This window comes from Podarcis cretensis (assembly GCF_951804945.1).
Source record: "Podarcis cretensis genome assembly, chromosome: 2".
Taxonomy (NCBI): domain Eukaryota; kingdom Metazoa; phylum Chordata; class Lepidosauria; order Squamata; family Lacertidae; genus Podarcis; species Podarcis cretensis.
This window is the reverse complement of record NC_137171.1, coordinates 12,632,991-12,647,224: the sequence shown is the minus strand read 5'-3', so window position 1 is coordinate 12,647,224 and position 14,234 is coordinate 12,632,991. Positions and strand designations below refer to the sequence as shown.

Genomic DNA, 14,234 nt, shown 5'->3' with positions numbered 1-14,234 from the left:
CCCTTTCAAAAGCTATTGGAACATTGGTGGCAAGATGATACCCTCTTTCTCTTACCAACTTTCACTCCTCTTTCCCCCTGAGAATTCTTTTTGCTAGGTGAATTTATTCTTATATCTGTTCCAATCAGTGCCGGGTTTACGTATAAGCTAAACAAGCTATAGCTTAGGGCCCCACTCTCTTGCCCCCCCCCCCCAAAAAAAAGATTACATTTCCAAAATATAAGATAAAAACCAAATTAAAAAACCTACATACAGCAACAGTGTTTTGGGTTGAGTAGGCTCCGATGATGTAAATAATGGGCCCCGCCTGCTAGCCTGCTCCCTAAAATATCACTGGTTCGCTCATTTCTATATAAAGGGTACCTACATTCTGCATGGACTGGTTGCATGGCAACACGTGCAAATGGCTTTAGATACCTATTAGGTCCATAAGTTACCATATAGCATATATTCAAAACAAAAAACAGCGACAATCTGTTGTTGACAAAGGACAGCTGGACATATAAAGGGCCCCATTACCTTCAGTAGCTTAGAACCTCATCAAACCTAAATCCGGCCCTGGTTCCGATATTATTGCATATTAACTGAACATATCATTCCTTATCGAGGGACGCAGGTGGCGCTGTGGGTTAAAGCCTCAGCGCCTAGGGCTTGCCGATCGAAAGGTCAGCGGTTCGAATCCCTGCGGCGGGGTGCGCTCCTGCTGCTCGGTCCCAGTGCCTGCCAACCTAGCAGTTCGAAAGCACCTCCGGGTGCAAGTAGATAAATAGGAACCGCTTACCAGTGGGAAGGTAAACGGCGTTTCCGTGTGCGGCTCTGGCTCGCCAGAGCAGCGATGTCACGCTGGCCACGTGACCCGGAAGTGTCTCCGGACAGCGCTGGCCCCTGGCCTCTTAAGTGAGATGGGCGCACAACCCCAGAGTCTGTCAAGACTGGCCCGTACGGGCAGGGGTACCTTTACCTTTACCTTTATCATTCCTTATCGCCAATGGGATTTTGGATAATGAACCTTCTTTTGTTTCATGGAGTAAAATGTGTGAAATCTGGGGTAAAAGAAAAGCCATATTCTTTTCGCTGTCATTCCAGTGACACACCAGAATGACATTATTCCGACAGGCAATGGCAGAGATTGAACACTCACGCATTTCTCAAAGATAGATAGCACTGCTGCTTTCTCCCTCCCAACCCCCTTTTTTCTGCCAAGCTACCACAAAAAGCCAAGGAATGAACTGCAAAGCATTCGAGAAAGGGAACCACTTCATAGGCAGCTGCCTTGGACCTTGGGCGAAGACCTCCCCTCTCCCCCAGCTGCCACCCACAACAGCCACTCAGGCGAGTGTGGTTAGTGGAAGAGTCTACACACCATCAAAACACACCGAATGGTCCGATTAAAGGACGACCTCCCAGAAAGTCAATCACGAATCATCATCCACATAAATTGGGCAGGGAGCCACGAGTTTCTCCCTCCTTCACTCCCAACCCCTCTGCACAGGCCTGTTCTTTGGAAGAGCTAAGCTTCCTCATGCCTAGGAAAAAAACAAAACAAAGGGAAGGGTGAATGAGAGATTTAGAGAAAAGCTTTGAAGACTTTGCCTGAGTTTTGGTTCCCCTTAGCTCACCAGCTTCACAAATTACCAAGAGTAAAAAAGAAGAAGGATTTGTGTGGATGTTCTTTATTAACCTTGAGGGAAGATTTCTAAAAGAATGAACTGCCCTGGAAAATGTAAGGAGCCTCAAGCAGGCGAGGACTGGCCAAATTAAGCATTGTGAGTTTGATCCAGATTGAGGCTACAATCCTAAACCTTGGAGCAAAGGTAAAGGGACCCCTGACCATTAGGTCCAGTCGTGGACGACTCTGGGGCTGCGGCGCTCATCTCGTTTTACTGGCCGAGGGAGCCGCCGTTTGTCCGCAGACAGTTTTTCCGGGTCATGTGGCCAGAATGACTGAGCTGCTTCTGGCGAAACTAGAGCAGCGCACGGAAACGCTGTTTACCTTCCCGCTGGAGTGGTACCTGTTTATCTACTTGCACTTTGACGTGCTTTCGAACTGCTAGGTTGGCAGGAGCAGGGACTGAGCAACGGGAGCAAACCGCGACCTTCTGATCAGCAAGTCCTAGGCTCTGTGGTTTAGACCACAGCGCCACCTGCATCCCACATAAATCTTGGAGTAAGCCTCACCAACTCCAATAGGACTTACTTCTGAGTAGACATGATTGCAGGTAGTCATAAGACTGTAGGAAGCTTCCGTGAGTCTGCAGAAATAATTCTGGGGGGACGGGGCAAGGTCTATGACTTGCAATTTACGGGTTGTTGACCTATGACTGAACCCCACATACCATCACATGATGCTGAAGAGAAGCATCGAACAACAGTGGTGATTTACTGCATTGTGTGGTTTTGTACATTTCAGAACTAACTTCTGCCAAAGTGATTTACTTGCCCCTGTAACAATAACAGAGTACAACACTAGAAAGACATACAGCTTTAATTTGTCCACTGAACAACATAACTGTAGGACTCTAGTCTAAACTAAATTAAACCCCTCCTAAGGCTGAATTTCAGATATTTTACATCGAACCTGCCTTGGTTGTGGTGAGTGCCAGACACAGGGTCTGAAACCAGTCAGATTCTTGTTAATCTCTGCCTATCTGCAGCAAAAAGGAAAATATAACACAAAACGGACCACTCTTTAAACAAAAACGAGAGTCTTTGAGGGCGTTGGTCAAAATGGTCAATAACTTACAGTATATACATTTCTCCTTGGAATAATTGTTCTTCAACTTTTCTCACCAAACACAAGCAAGACAATTGATCCTCACTTCTTCACCCTATAGTGGCTTTTTAAACTAATAATAATACTTTTATCTTTTGTACCCTGCCCATTTGGCTGGGTTTCCCCAGCCACTCTTGCTACCCTAAGAGTTTTAACTGACGGGTGCCATAGAAACATTCTAAAAAGTTAAATAAATTTTACAAAATATAATTTATTAACCCTATACGTTTTGCCCACTGCAGCTGTGGATGGAGAGGTGATTTCTCACGTGGCCATCCCAGAAATAAAAAATAGGGCCTACAGCCATGAAAACCCCCACTCATAGCTTCACTAAAACAGACCTTAAGGTGAGGTCTCTCACCTGAAGTAGTTAAGGACAAAACTGGGTGTCTTCTGGAAATCTGTGAGTGGATCTCTTGTCTCTTTTAAAATTTATTTTTAAAGTAGTAACAGAGCATTAAGAATTATGATGGGTAGGTTTTCCTGATCTGAATCCTTTCCCCACCCATCCCAGCTGCTCTTTGCCCCATTACAGTAAACATACAGGTATATTATTGCTATATCTGTATTGGTGTTGCTCCACTCTCACTGCATTGGTGTTGGTGTTGCTCCACTCTCACTGCACTTAAACAGGGACAAAGTAAAGCAGGGATGGAAGGACACTGAGGAGCTTGGGGTTTTTTTTTTAGACAAACCAGTTTTAACAAGGAAATATAGCAGAGGTGGTTACAATGCATAAGCTAACACCAAAAAGTTAACACGACAGATCCTTTCTCAACTCACTTTTCGATGCACTCAAACATTTTTTTAACTGCCAGTGTCACCCCCTGCTCATTCTATTCAAACCTCTGCCATTGTTTAAAATCTACACTTTTTAATACTTTGACCTCATTAATTATCACACACAAACACACACCTGCTGATACAATAAGTGTTAAGTTGTGGATGAACATATCAGACGTCACAGCGATTCTTCAAACAGCTCTTGTTTATTCACAGGCCAGAACAGAACTGAACTGAAGGGTTCAGCCAGCCTGCTTATATAGAGCTCCAATACAACATAACTGTAACAATTTTCTAAAACTATTCAATCACTGAACGTCACTTTTGATCCCTTATTTGCATAACTATCTACAGTATCCCCCTGCAGGCCCAGGGTGAGAACTTCAGTACATAACAATACGCATTAAAAAACACACCTTAAATGCTGAGTTAAGCAGAAACGCACTTAACATCATCAGGTCAAGTGTTGTTTGGCTCTTAGCCAGAATTTAAAGAATTATTATTCAGGGAAGTTTTTAATGTGTGACATTCTAATGTATTTTTAATCTTTGTTGGAAGCCGCCCAGAGTGCCTGGGGAAACCCAGCCAGATGGGCGGGGTACAAATATATTATTATTATTATTATTATTATTATTATTATTATTATTATTATTATTATGTCACCTGAAGGTATGGTTGAGAGTAGATATCATGTTCAAAAGGGGTCTGCTGTCGAAACTAGTGTCCTGTGTTCAATCCTAGCTCAGACTGTAATCTCAAGTAGCTCAAGACAAACCCCAAACAGCCACAATTTGTTAACAAAAAACATGAGCGCTACCTTTGTCATTGTAACATGCAGTATTATTCTGCCTGTGACATCATCACACCGGGTGTTTTCCTGTCTGATGTCATAAACAACTGCTGGGCAGTGCTGAAGGCACTTCTAGACTAGCTGTTTGTTGAGCATTCAGACGGATAACGTTTCGGGGGGGGGAGGGGATTGCACAAAGGTTATATGACATCACCTATTTACAGAGCATTCGTCCTGAAATGGGCATTAATAAAAAGCGCATAACTCCCTAGCATCTTTGAGATTTGGTCGCTTATCTCCAGTGCAATTTTCTGTCACTTTTCCTTATCAACGTTTTTTGCAGCTAGCAAAGGGACGGGACCAGAAATTGTGGAACGGCAATGTTATGTACTGAGTTGAATAAGATCCAAAGAGCAGCAGTCTGATTGGTCCTAGAACAATAGGGTCCAGAATGCAGCAGTCTGATTGGTCCTGGAACAATGCAGCAGTATGATTGGTCCGCAGGAGCCACCCAATCCAGCTCCAGGTGGAAGTGAATCCGCAACCTGATTGGCCTACAGGAGAATCCCAGAATTAGCCAATCACGTGCGACCCATTGTGTAAATAATGTATATAAAGCAGATACTTTGGGGGGAACTTTCATTCCTCACTACTAAGAGCTGAATAAAGAGCATGAAATCCACACTCGGCTCTAAGTATATTTCAGGCAACCAACGGAAAAGGGTGGCGGTGGGGAGAGAGAGAGAGAGAGAGAGAGAGAGAGAGAGAGATAACAAACAACCTTTATTGTGTGCAAATAAACATCTGGAGGAGCCCAGGCTCAAAGCGTAATGCCATAACGGTGCTATGACCTAGCAGAGGAAGAAGGAGAGAAGAATTTGATGCCTGTCATCAGCATCAGGGCATCCCCCAGGGAATCCTATCACCAGGAATCTTGTCAGGAGCAGCAGTTGTAACCATTTGCATGTGTTTCGCTGCTGCAGCCTAGCCAGCGTTGCAGTTGCTCCCACCCGCCCCTGCCCGCTCCCTCTTCTGTGTTTGTACTGGCAGAAAGAGATGCTGATGAATTGAAGGCCTCTCTCTCTCTCTCTCTCTCTCTCTCTCTTTTTTTTAATCTTTCAGAAACCAAAAAAGCCCCAAAATGAAACTCCCACAGATCAAAGGGCTGGCTGGAGCCCAAGGCGCTGTGAAGAGCCGGCCTGCGGCAAACTTCGCTTGGCACGGCTCAGCCCCTATGGAGCCACCCAGCACACAAGCTTGACTTTGGAGGAGGCCTTGAAAACCTTAGCCAAGGATGGGGAAGGGGGCGCAAGTCACATTTCCAGAGATGTTGCGCCCCATCTACCAGGTACGTGGCAGAGACCATTCAGTCTCTGCATCTAACGTTTGCAATTCATACGTAACACTTCAGGGTGTTCAAAGTACTCATTCAATCTGCACGATAACCCTGAAAGGTAGGCCAGCTTAGTATTTTTTAATAATAATAATAATCATTATCATCATCATCATCTGGCTGGGCTTCCCCAGCCACTCTGGGCGGCTTCCAAAAAAATATTAAAATACAGTAATAAAATAATATGGTGGGTTGGAGTCTGAGAGAGAGAGATGCAGTGGTACCTTCGGCTACATACACTTCAGGTTACATACGCTTCAGGTTACAGACTCTGCTAACCCAGAAATAGTACCTCGGGTTAAGAACTTTGCTTCAGAATGAGAACACAAATCGTGCAGCGGCGGCGCAGCAGCAGCAGCAGCAGCAGCAGCAGCAGGAGGAGGCCCCATTAGCTAAAGTGGTGCTTCAGGTTAAGAACAGTTTCAGGTTAAGAACAGACCTCCAGAACGAATTAAGTACTTAACGAATTAAGTACTTACCACTGTACTCTACTGGGATTCACTAAACGCCACTGGGTGGCGCTGTGGTCTAAACCACAAAGCCTAGGACTTGCCCATCAGAAAGTCGGCGGTTCGAATCCCCGCGATGGGGTGAGCTCCCGTTGCTTGGTCCCAGCTCCTGCCCACCTAGCAGTTCGAAAGCACGCAAGTGCAAGTAGATAAATAGGTACCGCTCCGGCGGGAAGGTAAATGGCGTTTCTGTGCGCTGCTCTGGTTTCGCCAGAAGCAGCTTAGTCATGCTGGCCACATGACCCGGAAAAACTGACTGCGGACAAATGTCAGCTCCCTCGGCTGTTAAAGCCAGATGAGTGCTGCAACCCCAGAGTCATCCGCGACTGGACTTAACGGTCAGGGGTTCCTTTACCTTTACCTTATAAGGCCATAACAACAGGACCTTATGGGGGGGGGGTGAATTAAAAATGGGAGCTTCATGGTTCACAGCAGACCTTCCAATTGTCGCTATTTTCCAGGGGCAGCCCCTGATTTACAGAAGTCGTCCCGGGACCCAGCTATACAGCTGCAAATAAAATGTTTTAAATGTGTTCTGAAGCGCAATATACAAATGCGGCACTAGATAGTGACAGTGAGCTATGCCAAATTCAATGTATTTTTCAAAACCTTTTTTTCTTTTTTAAAAATTCCACCGCGTGTTTTTTAAGTGTGTAGGTTCCATCTAGATTCTGATATGATCCCAGAATGACCCACTCTTCCTTAGAACGTCCCTATTTTCATCTAAGAAATATTCGTGGGTGTGGAGATAAGTAACTGTAACTATACAACCTTTAGAAGACATCTGAAGGCAGCCCTGTATGGGGAAGTGGGTTTTTTATGTTTAATGTTTTATTATGTTTTTATATATGTTGGAAGCCTCCCAGAGTGGCTGGGGCAACCCAGTCAGATGGGTGGGGTAGAATAATAATAATAATAATAATAATAATAATAATAATAATTGTATACTACCCTATACTCATAGATCTCAGGGCAGTTCATGGCATATTTGTGAGAAATAGGAAGGTCCATTCTACTGGCATATGTAAGCAAAGTGGAATTTATGGGATGTAGCAACTGTCTTCCCAAGCAAATTCACAAAATACTTCTCCACAGACAGCAGTGCTAATCTTTACCGTGCCTTTTTTGGAACTGTATTCTGAATGCCTTTCTTTCAGAAATGTAACTCTGTGCCTTTCTGCCGTCTCTGAATTTGTAAACGTAACAGCAGGATCTCTGGCTTGTGGCCTGGCAATCAGATTATAAGAGGAAAAGCCAAATAAACTGGGTACGTTTGTCCTAAAGAAAATGTTTTTTGTTTGGTTGTTGTTTTTTACTCTATCTATAGCCCAGCTTTCTCCATAAGATGAGGTCACAACCTCACAGAAAACAAGTGCAGAACAATAAAATATCCAGTAAAGTGATACAATCAGCAATATTTCGAAACAAAACGAAAGCATAAACAACAGCATGTTTAAACCAACAACAACAACCAAACACTCGTATTATATTATTGCAAAGGATTTTGGGGAGAAAGAATAATAGAATTGTAGAGTTGGAATGGACCATATTATTATTATTATTAATATTAAGTACAACCCCTTGCAATGCGGGAATCTTACACCGAGAAAGGAGGAATCTCATCTCTCTGGAGGTAGTTCCGCAAGTGATAGGTTGCTATAAAAAAACCGCCTTGCACTTTATAGCTTCCATCTTAAGCTTTGAGGCACGAGGCATGTGGAAATTTGATATGAGGGAAGAGGGAATATGCTAGCAGCGTTCAGAGATTTGAAACAGGCCAGAGGGAAGAGGGGAAAGAGAGAGAGAGTAAAATACAGAGAGGCAGATGTAGGGGAAACATTAGGAGAAAAAGCATAGCAGTTGTCCTATTGGTATTTATATATTTATAAATTGGTATTTATATATTTATTTAAAGGAGTGGAGAACCTCTGACAACGGGGGCCGAATATGGTCTTCCAAGCCTCATTATCTGGCGCTCTGGGCTCTTCCCACGCCTCTCCCCTCGCCAGTCCTGTTTTGTACCATCTTTTGCCTGACGGGCCTCAAACTCCAAGCGCCTCCAGAGTCCAGGCAGCTCAATAGCCTGACTTGGTATAAAGTAAGAACCTTTTAATGTGGTTGAAAGAGGAGAGCGCAAAATATGGTTTGAAGCTCAACATAAAAAAACAAAGATCATGGCCGCTGGTCCCATCACCCCCTGGCAAATAGAAGGGGAAGAAATAGAGGCAGTGAGAGATTTTACTTTCTTGGGCTCCATGATCACTGCAGATGGTGACAGCAGCCGCGAAATTAAAAGATGTCTGCTTCTTGGGAGAAAAGCAATGGCAAACCTAGACAGCATCTTAAAAAGCAGAGACATCACCTTGCCAACAAATGTCTGTATAGTTAAAGCTATGGTTCTCCCAGTAGTGATGTATGGAAGTGACAGCTGGACCATAAAGAAGGCTGATCGCCAAAGAATTGATGCTTTTGAATTCTGGTGCTGGAGGTGACTCTTGAGAGTCCCATGGACTGCAAGAAGATCAAACCTATCCATTCTGAAGGAAATCAGCCCTGAATGCTCACTGGAAGGACAGATCCTGAAGCTGAGGCTCCAATACTTTGGCCACCTCATGAGAAGAGAAGAGTCCCTGGAAAAGACCCTGATGTTGGGAAAGATGGAGGGCACAAGGAAAAGGGGACGGCAGAGGACGAGATGGTTGGACAGTGTTCTTGAAGCTACCAAGATGAGTTTGACCAAACTGCGGGAGGCAGTGGAAGACAGGAGTGCCTGGAATGCTCTGGTCCATGGGGTCACGAAGAGTTGGACACAACTAAACGACTAAACAACAACAAGCTTCCCCGGTTCCTACCTCATACTCCCTCGCTTCTTTCAGGGGAAGCACCAGGTATCACAAATGAAAGGATTGCCCTCCCTAAAATGAAGTGATACATTTATTAAGAAACCAGAAGCCTTTCTACTTGGAATAATAGGATTGGAATTGCCCAAAAAAGATGTTAGACTGCTTTTGTATGCCACTACAGCGGCTAGAATTTTATTAGCCAAAAATTGGAAATCACAAGAAATACCAACAATAGAAGAATGGCAGATGAAGATGTTGGACTTTTTGGAGCTGGCCGGCCTGACTGGAAGAATCCGCGACTAGAAAGAGGAGACATAAGAGGCTAGGAATTAATTCAAAGAATATTTAGCTAAATATTGTGATATAAGATAAAATAGGAAATTCTTGGAAGTAACAAATAGGCCTAGGGAGAGAATAGGATTAGGTAGTAGTGAATATTAAGGATTAGAATTAATAAAGAAGAAGAGGTTAGTAAATGAAAGGAGTTAATATTAGAAATATGAATTTGGAGAACTGTTATATAGGTGATATAATGAAATTCAGTTAGAGGGGACTCGAGGAAGTCAGTTATCAATGTGATGAGAGTTGGGTATTTGAGGAGAAAATTTGTGTGTTTGTGTATTTAGTTTGTTGTAGTGTCGTATGTTTTTCTATGTTGTGTGTTTTGTTATGTTATTTTTGGAGATAAATATTGAAAATCAATAAAAAAAATTGGAAAAAGAAAGGAAACAGTTGGGGATGGAGGGCAGATGTGGCGGGGGTGTTGGAGCAGCAAGGCCTTCTCCGTGGTAGCCCCCATTCGTGGGGAATGCCCTTCTGAGGGAGCTGCACCTGGCGCCTAATTTGATGTATTTCTGGCAGCAGGCAAATATATTTTTATGTCCCTGACCTGTGCCAAAGGGCAACATGAATCCTTTGAATCAGGGGCAAGGAACCTTATTTTAAGATTGAGGGCCACATCCTCGTCTGGTCTGCTTCCTGGGGGCCGTATGCTGGAGGTGGGCGGGGCCATAGGCAAAAGTGGGCGGAGCAATTAACCTGCTGCTGCCTTGTACCTAGTCACACTATTTTGCTATCTCAGTGTTTTCTAGTGGCTCTCCAGGGTTTGAGGCAGGATTCTTTAGCTACCCTACCTACAGATTTTAGGGCTTGAACCTGGGAACTTTAGCAGGTAACGTGCGTGCTCCACTACTGAGCTGCAGCCTCTCCTTGTGAGATGAGTTTTAATAGGTGGGAGAGAATATATGAATTGCAATTTATCCCTCCAGGCCCCCACGTGTTCGGGTTGATCATACAAAGAGATCAGCTTACCGCTTTGTTTAAAATGTGGGGCTGAGAAGAGTTCAAAGTCCCCTCCTTAGCAGAAAAGTTGAAAGCACAAGAATCGGCTGTGATGCCTTCTTTTAATTAAGTCCAGCTGTGAAGCCAACCGGCTCCCCCTTTCTTATCCCACGTAACGAAGAATCAGACAACAGACTGAGAAGTAAGTTTAAAAATGCAATTTACTTACTCACAGTCATGCATTTGTTAGCAGCACCAGCAACAAAATAAATGCAGGCGAAATACTTATATCTACAGTATAAGCAGCCTCAGGCTGTTTGCTCCCATCGCTGGTTGAAGAGGAAGAGAGAGAGGGAAGGAACAGGAAATACTTCTTTGAAGAGAGAAGGGGAAATGATGTCACACAGGGCCTTCTCTACCAATTATGTTTCTATGGTCGGAATTCGCCTGTCAGCAAGCAGCCTATCAGCTCCTTCACATGCTAACTCGCAAGAATACAGTGGTGCCCCACAAGACGAATGCCTCGCAAGACGAAAAACCCGCTAGATGAAAGGGTTTTCCGTTTTTCGAGGCGCTTCGCAAGACGAATTTCCCTATGGGCTTGCTTCGCAAGATGAAAACGTCTTGCAAGTCTTGCGATTTTTTTCGCTCCCCCCCTTTTTTCTAAGCTGCTAAGCCGCTAATAGCCGCTTTGCCGCTTTGCCGCTAAGAGCCGCTAAGTCGCTAATAGCGCTAATCCGCTAAGCCGCTAATAGGGTTGCTTCGCAAGACGAAAAAACCGCAAGACGAAGAGAATTGCGGAACGGATTCTTTTCGTCTTGCGAGGCACCACTGTATGCATCGTTCGATTTGGCTTGCGGAGGATCTGTGCAATGGTGGGAGGAGGGATCTGACACTGTCCAAACATTTGCCATATGGATCACACAAGAAGGGGTAAAATGCAGAAAGATAGGTGGAAGGGTTGAACCAAGTTTTCAGGAGCTTCCATTTTTCACACTGAGAAGTTCCACTTTGGAGAAAGGGGCAGGGGAGTGCATTAAGGTTGATTTAAGTCCGATGAAGCCCCTTAGAGCAGGGGTCAGCAAACATTTTCAGCAAGGGGCCAGTCCACTGTCCCTCAGACCTTGTGGGGGGCCGGACTATATTTTTAGGGGAGAAAGGAACAAATTCCTATGCTCCCCCAAATAACTCAGAGATGTATTTTAAATAAAAGGACACATTCTACTCATGTAAAAACACACTGATTCCTGGACCGTCCGCGGGCCGGATTTAGAAGGCGATTGGGCTGGATCCAGCCCCGGGCCTTAGTTTGCCTGCTTTTTTTGCTGCAAAATTGCAATCCTTCCTTTTCTTTTGTCAATTCTCCTCCTTCACAGTGTCACCATGACACTTTAAAGCAAAAACACTCATCAGCTGTTTTGGACTACAATCTCCATCATCCCTGCTAGCTAGGGATGGTGGGAGTTGTAGTCCAGAAACAGCTGGAGGCTCAACTTCGGGAACCACTGCTCTAAAGCAAGGAACCTGTGGCCCGCCAGATGTTGTTGGACTCCACCGCCCATCAGCCCCAGCCAGCATGGCCAATGGCCAGGGATGATGGGAGTTGTAGTGTAGCATCACCTGGAGAGATGGAGTTTCCCTATGCCTGCTGAAGGAAGGTGAGGACAGGTGACCTCACCTAGGCCCGAAGTCACCCCCCACCAAAGCAGACTCAAAGCTTCTCAAAGCTTTTCAAAATCATTTTCTCAGCAGCTAAGCATCAGAAACATTCCGCTCTGCTGTAACAAAGGTAGAGAACAGTCCATTGTTTCTCAGGCCTTTCTCATGCCTTCTGGCCTTGCTAAAGAACCACATTGCAACTTACTTTCTGTCTGGGAACCATGCTAGAACAAGAGATTGAAACATATTTGAACACTCTGAAACCCCTTTTCCTGGGAAGGGTGCCAAGAGTCCCAATAGTCCCAAGACAGCTTTCTGTTCATGCTCAGAGGAACTCATGGGGCAGGACTCCTGGAAAAGGAGGAGAAAGGAGGAGGGAACTGGAAAGGGGTATATATGCTTGTGCACATGATTGTGAACTTCGTGCATGCTTTTTGTGACTTATCACACTTGCTCCTTCTACCAGTTCATGGATGGTAGAAATAAAAGCCTTTTCTCCGAAACTATTCCTTGAGTGTCTGTTGACTCCCACTTCCCTTTCCCAGGCGCAATATTTTTCCCACCCGAGGGCAAAGCCTCATAAGGCTACACTGCTTTAAGGGCAGTAGACGCTTGCACCCCTGTTTGCATGTCCCTGAAATTATTCCCCCTTTTGCAAAACATCCTATTTAAAAAAGCGCGGTGGAGCTCCACCCTAGTAAGTACAGTTCATAGTGTAAATATTAGGGTGTTGTGTGTTGTGGAAGAAGCCTGTTGTTGTACGCAGGTTAAGACCCTTCCTGCCCGCAGACTGTCTCGCCAAAGTGGTGCATGCTCTAGTTATCTCCCACTTGGACTACTGCAATGCGCTCTACATGGGGCTACCTTTGAAGGTGACCCGGAAACTGCAATTAATCCAGAATGCGGCAGCTAGACTGGTGACTGGGAGTGGCCGCCAGGACCACATAACACCAGTCCTGAGAGATCTGCATTGGCTCCCAGTACGATTCTGAGCACAATTCAAAGTGTTGGTGCTGACCTTTAAAGCCCTAAACGGCCTCGGTCCTGTATACCTGAAGGAGCATCTCCACCCCCATCGTTCATCCCAGATACTGAGGTCCAGCTCCGAGGGCCTTCTGCCGGTTCCCTCATTGCGAGAAGTGAGGTTACAGGGAACCAGGCACAGGGCCTTCTTGGTGGTGGCGCCCACTGTGGAACACCATCCCTTCAGATGTGAAGGAAATAAGCAGCTATCCTATCTTTAGAAGACATCTGAAGGCAGCCCTGTTTAGGGAAGTTTTTAATATTTAATGCCGTACTGTTTTTAACATTTGATTGGGAGCCGCCCAGAGTGGCTGGGGAAACTCAGCCAGATGGGTGGGGTATAGATAATAATAATAATAATAATAATAATAATAATTAGCAGGGTTTATCCCGTGGAATGGAATTGGAAGCTGCTTCGGGAATTCCTGTGCCTTCCTTTCCTCAAGGATTTGGGCTGGGGGCAGGGAACTGGGCAGGCATCTGTCAGGGATGCTTTAGAGCTCCCAGTACGTTTCCGAGCACGATTCAAAGTGTTGGTGCTGACCTTTAAAGCCCTAAACGGCCTCGGTCCTGTATACCTGAAGGAGCATCTCCACCCCCATCGTCCAGCCCGGACACTGAGATCCAGCGCCGAGGGCCTTCTGGCGGTTCCCTCATTGCGAGAAGTGAGGCTACAGGGAACCAGGCAGAGGGCCTTCTCGGTAGTGGCGCCCGACCTGTGGAACGCCCTCCCACCAGATGTCAAAGAGATAAAGAATTACCTGACATTCAGAAGACATCTTAAGGCAGCCCTGTTCAGGGAAGTTTTTAATATGTAATGCTGTATTGTTTTTAACACTGATTGGGAGCCGCCCAGAGTGGCTGGGGAAACTCAGCCAGATGGGCGGGGTATAAATAATAAATTATTATTATTATTATTATTAGAGCTAGGATATCCTGTCTTAAGGCCGTGGGTTGGACTCCTTCACGACGTACCAATTTCCTTCCAGCTCAGGGCTTCCGTGGGGTTAGAGGCGAGGGCTGCACGTGGCCATGTGTTTTCGCATAAGGCAAAGGAAGAACAGATGCGCTCCCAGCTGCGCCTGGCTACTGTACATTAACGGTGGGTGGTCCATGCAGAGGTCGTTCTGGTGAGCGCTTTGAAGGCTGCTGGAACCGCCATGGGAGACTTCGCCCCAGA

At 45.3% G+C, this 14,234-nt stretch overlaps 1 long non-coding RNA gene across 1 annotated transcript in view; it reads left to right on the top strand.

Moving 5' to 3' along the window:
• Nucleotides 1–12,534, top strand: part of LOC307210819 — a 49,936-nt gene extending 37,402 nt beyond the window's left edge. The window contains exon 2 of the long non-coding RNA XR_013836151.1: nucleotides 12,027–12,534. This is a non-coding gene — a long non-coding RNA (uncharacterized lncRNA). The remainder of the gene's footprint in view (nucleotides 1–12,026) is intronic.
• The last annotated feature ends 1,700 nt before the right edge of the window (nucleotides 12,535–14,234 follow it).